Source organism: Lactuca virosa, chromosome 2 (genome assembly GCF_052849685.1).
Source record: "Lactuca virosa cultivar CGN04683 chromosome 2, Lactuca_virosa_CGN04683_v6, whole genome shotgun sequence".
Lineage (NCBI taxonomy): Eukaryota > Viridiplantae > Streptophyta > Magnoliopsida > Asterales > Asteraceae > Lactuca > Lactuca virosa.
The window spans coordinates 248494522-248504219 of NC_136427.1; the positions used below are offsets into that span (position 1 = coordinate 248494522).

Below are 9698 nucleotides of genomic sequence, written 5' to 3' on the forward strand. Positions count from 1 at the left end.
TGAAAAAATGAGTTCATCCATTTGCAAATTGCAAACAGCACTAACGATTAAACCTATATAATAATAATAATAATATATTACACTGGCCTTTCCATATGGGTGGTTCGGTAATCGAGACCTGGTGGTTTCAATTAGGAGTTGGTCAGGAGAGGGTATGTGACATACTTGCCTAAACCCAACAACAATTTTTGGTATTAACACCTTGCCCACTATGATTTACATATAAAAAGTAATAGTTGACCCTCATGGTGTTTAATATAACCTCAAGAAAGAAATTAAGTCCACATGTATTAGCAACATAATTTTTATGTTACTTGTCATCTAGTGATGGTGCTTACATCCCTTGCTGCCAAAAAGGTGTTAGTGCTGCCCCACCACACCACCATAACCACAAACGATAGCTATCCATCCAACACCTTCTTCTTTCATGCCCAACAAACAACCATTCCTAGTCTTCTTCTTATTATATCATACATGTAAATATTTTACATGATATTACCACGGATCATCATCTTCTTGTACCTTCATAGTTCATACCAATAAGAATAAAAGCATAATAAAACACCATGACTTTGTATGTACATATTGAAAGTGTTAGTGATAGCAAATTTGATTGTGTAAGAAGTAATTGATCAAACAAAACTTGCAAACAAAAGATTATCTCACCGGGGTTCCGACACGGATATCATAAATGGTTCTCTGAATAAAAGATGAGAACTAAAAAGGGGAAACACAATTCACATAAAGCCTACAACATTTGAAAAAAAGAGGGAACATGTGCGTACACATATGACCAACTTCACAAATAGCACCATGTGCATCTTTTTTTGTTATCAAAATCGACAAACCTATAGTTGGGAGGTTGTCAAAATGTTGCACATTTATTAACAATGCAACTTAATAAAATGAAACTTTAATCCTCTAGTCATAACAGCTTACACCTAAAGTACATTGCTATTTCTTCCATGGACCTTGTATGCCAGTCACGCATAGATAAAAAAATTGAAAAGTACATTGCTATTTCTGCCATGTACGTTACATGTTAGTCATTTTTATCACTACAACATGCACATATACCTTATATTTCATTAGACAATGAACAATAGTCAATATTTGGTAATCCAAAGTAAACTCATCAGATGGTTATTTCCATAATCTTTTAGAAGTTACTTGGGCATTTACACAACAGATTGTGTGCATACTATGAAGTGACTCCACAGATCATCATTTTGACTGTGTTCATAGCACTTCTGGAACTTATTGACAGCTGAACACCCTGGAACAAACAAACAGAACAAAGAGAAAATGTAACATGCTCCAACTGAATTAATTGGTATTATACTGATAGCCTAGGTATTTGATCAACCATCAACAGTTTATCATGAACTTGTCACTGCATTCACCTAGGTATCTCATTTACAAGAGAGATGCTTATCTAGAAATGAAATTAGCTACTTGTTATTTTTCCTTTTTATCATACTAATTTTGCTTAACTGTCTTCCACCAATCACCACTCCATCTTGTCTGGGATTTTCACAATTTTGTTATTAGGGAGGAGGGAGTCATTCCCTCCCAACCCACTGAACCCACTGCCACATCACTTTTTCTCTTTTGTTTTTCTTCATCTTTCTGAACCCACAACACACGGAAATCATATCTTTTTGAACCCACTCAACCCACTCAATTAAAAAAAATACAAAACAATCAAATGTAAAATCTTAATTAGCAATAGAGTTATCGGCGGTACCACTCCCGCTTCAACGAGTGGGTTGATTGGTTTCACTAACCCACTTCATCATCTCTCTACTTTCTCTTTCTTATTTTCTCTTGTACCATGTGTTTTAAAACGTGTATCTTAGTTGTTTTGTATTTTTTTTAATTGAGTGGGTTGAGTGAGTTCAAAAAGATAGGATTTCCGCGTGTTGTGGGTTCGGAAAGATGAAGAAAAATAAAAGAGAAAAATTAATGTGACAGTGGGTTCGGTGGGTTGGGAGGGAACGACTCCCTCCTCCCTTAGGACGTTGTACTCGAAAATCAAATAGTCTATTGAAGTTTGGATAACAATAGTTCAATACTTCAAAATCAATTTTGAATTTTTTTAATATGCTGAAAAGCAGGTGGTTTATGGTAATACAGTGTTGCTGATTGTTTGAAAGGGATTAAAACATAACTGATGATTTGGGAAAACATATAAAATTATAGCATAGTCCGTTGTGCTTTTATTTTTTGTTTATTTATTATTTGCTGAACATCAAGTGGTTTATGGTGATATGGATGTTGACGGTTGTTTGTGGAGATTAAAATATAAACAAATTTCTGTTAATTGTTTGAAGGGGATCAAATATTTACTATTGACAAAGGGATGTTTGGGTATATTTGACGTTCATGTGGATGACTTTTATGGGCATAAAGTATTAAAACTTTTCCTCTTTGCTGCAATTATAAGGTGGATTCCAGGAATGGAAATAACAAATAACCATGCTTGTAATTAAATAGTTATTCTATTAAGTATGCTACACTGGGGGGATAATTATTGATATTAAATAACGGTAACAATACATTTACTTAGGTAAGGATTTCAATTATGTTTTTCTATTCAAATTTAATTCAATTAGTAGAAGAGTGTCTTCAATGGTACCTATTCCATGGATTAAAGGTAAAATCCCTTACAATAATATTTCCATAAAGTACGAAAAAAAAAACTTTAAGAATTAAACAAAACAAAATTTAAAAATCAACAAACCAAAGTCTATGTTCGTTAATACTATGTTGAAAAAGCATTCCATATACTATCAATATGTGTCTATTTTATTTAGTGTCGTACACATAAAAGAAAAGGAAGTTGTAACTACTCTACCTGTATTTTTTATTGTGAAAGCCATGAACCACGGAACAATTTTAACAATTCTAACAATTAGCATCCAAAAGATTTTGTTAATCCAAACTGCCAATTTTTAATTTTCGGGTAAAACGTTATTAGCAAATGTAATAAGTCGAGACAGTGGAATAAGGACGGTCTCCTAGACATTTCATCAAACACTTGGCGTCCATAGCCCAACTGATATGCAGTTGTAAAAGATGACATAGTTAAATGAACCATGGAGAAAAATAGTTTAGTTTTGATGTCAATTATGATCAGGATTCCATAGAAATTTCCACATACGCATATTTCTACAAACATATCTAACGATCACAATTCTTGTTCAATCCTTTTCATGACTCAATTGAACATATAGAATAGAAAACTCAATAATTCGTTATCCAAACTTTAAAATAAACAAGGTTGAATCAATATAAATGAATAAGTGGCTCAATTATATAAAAGATACTTCAAAGTTATAGTTAAAACAAAAATTGAAATCAAAAGTAAATGAATTCTAACTTGTGTTAACGAATCAAGGAAGATGAATCATATATTGCCGCCAAATCAGTAGTTCTTTCTGTAAATGATTTGGTTGGACTTCTTGTTGGTGAGAAAGACAGAGATGTTCTGGAAAGTCAGAGTTGCGATTGAAAGAGGACAGACGGTGGATGAATGGAAAGACGGTGTCTAATTGTGGTTTTTAAAAAGAGGATAAGGTTTTTATGGCATGTTCATTCCCACGATGGTAAGTTAATCATTTTTTTTTTTAAACAGCAAATCTAACCTATTCCTAAACTACTCCTTAAATCCATCTATGTCCACGACGGGACTTGAACCCTCAACCCCAAGGAGGGAGAACAAGAATGACAAAATGTATGTGATAAAACAAAATCGATACCTTGGAGAAGGAAGCATTGCGTCGTTCAAAGCTAGGTTACGTGGCGTGTAACCAACCCTATAATTTTCGTTTAGGCGAAAGGAGAAAAAAAAGGGTTTATATATATATATATATATATATATATATATATATATATATAATAGAGTTAAATTTAGGAAAATAAATTACGTCGTGATAGAGATCTAGGTCTAGGTTTGAGTATAGAAACTTTATTGCCAAATAAGGGTGCTGCTAATAAGACACCCGTTAGACACTCTATTGACATTTCTATAAAAAATTAACTTATAATTAACTATTTATAAGGGTGTCTATATTGTAAAATGAGATGTCTTTTTAGTCAACCCCAAATAAACATGATTTTAATATTAAAAAAATATAAAAACGATAGAAAAATTTAGGAAACGAAAATACATCATAATTGGAATCGGGCCCTTTTCTTGTTTGTAAAACGCCTTTACCAAATATGCAATAATCAATTTGCGAATTTATTTGGTAAGTACAATATATATATATATATATATATATATATATATATATATATATATATATATATATATATATATATATATATATATATATAATACCAACAAATGTAAAATTAGGCCCCAAGTAGACACGGGGCCCTGGGTCGTCACCCAGCTTGCCCTCCTATTGGGCTGGCCTGGTTATATGTTATGTTAATGACACAAAAATGATGTTAAAGGAATGTAATAGGGATGCGCATGGTATATAATGAAATAGAGTCACTCTAAGGTTCCCTATAAAATGAGGCATGAAAGGGAGCCACTATGAATAAGTTCAGAGAGTTACGTAAGAAGCTTCGAGCTCATATTGACCATGAGTTGAGAACATGAATGGAACTCTATGAGATCGATACTCTCGTTGTTCCTCAGTAGCTAAGTGGTAGAGTAGTCAGATGTTAACCGATTGGTCGTAGGTTCGAATCCTACTTGAGAGTTTTGAAAATCACCTTCAACACCCCAATATGTTTGGGATACTCCTTTGTTCCATAGCCCTGGGGCTATTTACAACTATCCATTTAATAATTCTCATATGTACGGGTACTAGTAATAGCAATGCATCAAAGATATAGTCATTGATTCTTCCGATAGGCCATAATTGTCGTGAGCAAACATATTAATGATGATGAAAGCATTTTTTATGCTACTAATACTTGTACTTGCTCATTTGCTCTATTATTTTACCTAATCCTAACCGAGGAAGAGTTACGGGCGCGTAAAACAAAAAGGTACGCTGATGGGGGCGAGCATATTATGTGTAATGCTTCACTCAGTTTCGATAAATAATAAATAAAAATGTCATTCCAGTTCGACAAAAGGCACATGCCTAAGTTCCATAACTTTTGGCTCATTGTCTGATCATGATTTTTCTACCCCTAAGGGAGAGGCCCTTCCATTTTTGGTCGGTTGTGGGAGAAGAAGGATTCGAACCCCCACCATTGTGGTTTGTAGCCACGTGCTCTAATCACCTGAGCTACAAGCCCTACTTCGTCTCCACTAATATAGAACGAACTAAACAATATCGAATATAGGTACGATTTTCATGTTTAATAAAAACATTGATTTGTATAAATCATTTCATGTTTATGTTCAATCATTTTGTAGAATTTGTTTTGTGTGTGTCTTTTCAAGAACTCAAGAACATTTGTGTAACATCCGAGTTTTGATTGTGTTTTCCATTCATTGTTAGGCGGTTTTAATAATCCAATAGTAGGAAAAAGCGAGAAGCAAAGCGTGAAGAATTAATCGTATCATAGTTGAGAAATCAGCCTAGGCGCGACGCGTCTTCCGGAAATGGGCTTAGGCCGTAGGCCTCGAGATTTGGGCCTATTTGAGTGCATTAAACTCTAGTGTTCGACAGTTTTTAGTCTCATCCACCTCTAGATCCTCTCTACAGAAACCCTAATCTCTCTTTGATGTTTGAAAACCATTCTATCTCCTAAACCCATTTTTATGCTCTTTTGGTGGTGTTTTATGCTCTAGAAGGAGGATAACAAGAAAGATAGGTCTTTTAAGCTTTGCAAATGAAGAAATCAGCCCTTACACCATTTATGGACCTTTGTAAGTCGCAAAGATCCTTGTTTTTTTTAGTGTTTCATCTTTTGATCAAAGAGTATTTGGAGTTTTGTTTATATATTTGGTATTTTTGGTCCCTTGTTGGTTTAATATTTGAAGTTTAGACAACTCTATAATCTTTGAGTAGCGTACTTCTTCATATCTGATGTTTATATGGAGAAGAGAGTGCATGTAGGAGCTCTCTTTACTCCATACTTGAAGAAAATTGGGATCTTGGAATTTTTGGAAACTAGGGATTTAGATCTAGCGAGCTTGGAGTGTTTGAATGGATAAAGTTGGAAACTTCATCCATTAGGACACCATTTAGGTCTAGATCTGAAAGTTGGAAAGGTAGACTTAATGGATTAAGTTGTTTTTTAAGTTGTTGAATCAGGAAGGAGGCAACACGCCTTTTAGAGGCTGCGACGTATTTTTGTGTTTATCTGATGTGCATCTGTTTAATGAGAAAAACACGACTATTTTGTCATGTAGTGGGCACGGGGCGCCTATGAGAGGTCTCGATGCGTCTGGTTTGACTTTTGACTAGTTTTGACTTTTGATCAAACTTTGGTAGAACTGCATAATCGTCTAAAAACTGGTCTCGGTTTGTCATTAGGTTGGCATATGTTAGCTCTCTCTATGTTGGGGGTTGCTGGTGAGCTTCTGCTGTTAGCTCATGTGAGTTTTCTCACTATACTATATACTATAATATTCGTCCTTGTGTGATAGGATGTGGTTAGACTGTGATATGTTGTTAGGCAGGTAGACTTTAGATTGTTACATGTGACGCTGAGGTGTTTGTTTATCGATATTATGTATACATCAACATATTTTATGGTGGGCTAAGGTTTTCTAGCTTTATGCGGAAGGCCAAGATGCGCGTGAACCAGCTTTATGCTGAAGGCCAAGGGGTGAGTTGATGACAAGATCAACATTAAGTGGTGTGAGTCTAGACACTCACGAATGGTGAGTTGATGGCAAGATCAACTAAAGTGTTGTGAGCCCAGATACTCGAAACTTGTTAGGCGTATCGATATTAGTTGCCGAGAGCCTTGGTTGTATGCTTGTATGTATATTGTTGTATGTGGTATCTTGGGAAACTCGCTAAGCTTTAACTTACAGTTATGCATTAATTTTTTTTCAGGTGCTTCATTTAATCGTGGGAAGGCAAAAGTGTGTCTGTCCACACACATCAACAATTTTATGATTTGAGATTTCATGATGCTTTTATTTATAACTCTGATTTTTTATTACAGTTTATGAACAAAATGGTTTTACAATTAATATATCTTCATGAAAATGTGTGTTTATTCTATTTAAAAAATGAAAGATTTATTCTGAAAATCGATACGTTACAATTTGTGTGTTCCAAAAATCAAGAACATTTTATTCATAGCAAATCGTCTCTAGAAATTAATAACTCAACAACGTTTGTGTGTTTACAAAAAATCAAGGGCTAAAAAACAATTGATTTCCATAAATCATTTTGCATGTATATTTTTTCAAGAACTCAAGAAATAATTTCATATGTTGTTTCCAACAACGTCAACTATTTTTTTCTAAACTCAAGAACTCTATATCATTTCTAGAACTCAACAATGTGGGGATGGAAACCTGAAATATTAGTTCATGTGTGTATGTATGCGCGCGCGCACACACATACACACACACACACACATATATATATATATATATATATATATATATATATATATATATATAGGTTTGTGTGTGTATGTATGTATGTATGTATGTATGTGTGTGTGTTAAAATAGTTTTAAGAGTAAACTACATAAATTGTCGGTATCGTTTAGTGTATTTTGAATCTATCGTCGATATCTAATATTATCACTCGAGTGGTCATATAATTTGGTTTCATTTTGATTTTGCTCTCAAATCAACTTAAACGAACTATTTTCTTGATGATACTATTTAATCCCCCCCTCTCTCTCTTATTATTTTTGATATTTAGATATTAATAAACTCACCCATACTGAAACACTCCTCGTGTGGGCTTATCTTTTAGAAAACATTTAATCATTAGATGAACTTGTTGTTGAATTAAGATCCTAAAAGATTATGTATTTGACATTTAAAGATGGTCAAGATATACAAGGGTGTAATAAATGAATAAAAAACAATAGTCAAAGTAAGTACATATCAAAACTATTTTATAATTACAAGTATATGTAGATAAGAATCATTAGTAATAACAATTTCAAAATCAAACCAAAGTATGAAATACACATGTTTCTAGATACCCAAACCAAACTCTCTACACTCAAGTAAGTCCCTTTCTACTAGGAGCACATATGGTACACTGACATAAATAAGGTAACTTCATCACACTTAAAACCCTTTTAGAGTCCCGAACACCAACCTTAACATTTTGGAGACATGTGGCCATCCTACATTAAATCGTGGAATGGGTTTGAAAATTCCTTTTCCGAAGATTAAAGCTTAATTGTCATACAAATGAAATTATCACACAAATGAAATTGTCAAACAAACAAAATGAGGGTTACTCCCAAAATTTTTATGGAACACTCGAGTCAACATATCCTAAGTGATATGTACATATAAGATGCTTAAATAAATTTTCAAACCAATTTTAGTATTTACAAGTGAATAAACTTTCTAAAAGATGTTTCATGAATGCAACAATTACATATAATAGTTGTAACAATCTAGATTTTCTAACATCTAATCTATGTGAATTATCAGAGTTTTATCTACAATGTGGAATTCTGCTAAAATTAAAAAAAAACTTTAAATCCTAGGTTAAATCACGAGTTTACAATAAAAGTCTCCTTATTAATTGAACAACAAGGTGAATACAATAATTAAATCTATTCATGTAACGCCCGTAGATCAGGGCTAGTCAATTAAGAGACAATAAGTGTCGAAAATGACTTTTTGATGGAAGATTATTTAAAAGGAGTAATCTTAACTAAGTTGTAGTATATGTTACAAGAGTTCCGTACATATAGAGAACGTCGACCTACTAAGTGCAACGGAAGAAAGACAGACAAAAACGGACGTCGGATGAAGAAGTTATGAATTTCTAACGGAGTTTTCCTGTCCTGACCTACTAAAAATAGTATAATAAAAATAAAGTCAAAATTAGCCAACGGAGTCTAAACGAAAGTTGTAGAGTATAGTCTCACCAACGTGCGGATATAAAGAACGTCGAAAACGGAGCTCGTATGCGAAAGTTATGCAATTTAGAAGTTTGGTATGTCGGTGTACGCCCAGTGTACGGGAGTACGCCCAGCGTACCCGGATGCATGAACTGAATCGGGCCACGTCGACCTGAAACATTACTCGAGTACCCGTGTTCGTAAGAGATGAGGACTCCGGCCTGATCCGAAGCGTACGCCCAGCGTAGAGCTTCGTACGCCCAGCGTACCGAGTACGCCCAACGTACTCCGAAATTACGCCCAGCGTAATCCAATTTTCAGCACCCTATAAATAGAAGTCGAGGGCAGTCGATCTTTTTGCTCATTTTCTTCCCTTCTCTCTTTTTTACCTCGTTTTGCGTGCAAGAAATATCCCGAAGCCCCGGTATCATTCCCGAGTCCCGAAGTAAGTCCCGAAGCCCCGAAGATCCCGAGGAGTAAAATTCCCGAGCTGAAGCCCTGCCTGCGAGAAGCCGGTTTTTGTGAAGATCTTCCAGATCTATAGAAGAATACTACTTCTACAATCCGTAGTGTTATCCGATCATCTTCTGATCAAATGAGTGTGTAGTTACTTTCTTCTAACACATAAATATGAAGTATTTGCTATGAAATATGTGCTATGTGTTATGTATTATTGTTTGTTTATTTGAGATGGGTGTGGAATGGATGTTTTATACTGGTTT

General features: G+C 34.3%; 1 long non-coding RNA gene across 1 annotated transcript; it reads right to left on the reverse strand.

The window, feature by feature from the left end:
* LOC145160722 (uncharacterized) lies at positions 1-3693 on the reverse strand. The gene is made up of 2 exons (XR_013738210.1): positions 3383-3693; positions 1-1276 (listed from the first exon to the last, which is right to left on the reverse strand). It is a non-coding gene; the product is annotated as an uncharacterized LOC145160722 (long non-coding RNA).
* Positions 3694-9698: the final 6005 nt, after the last annotated feature.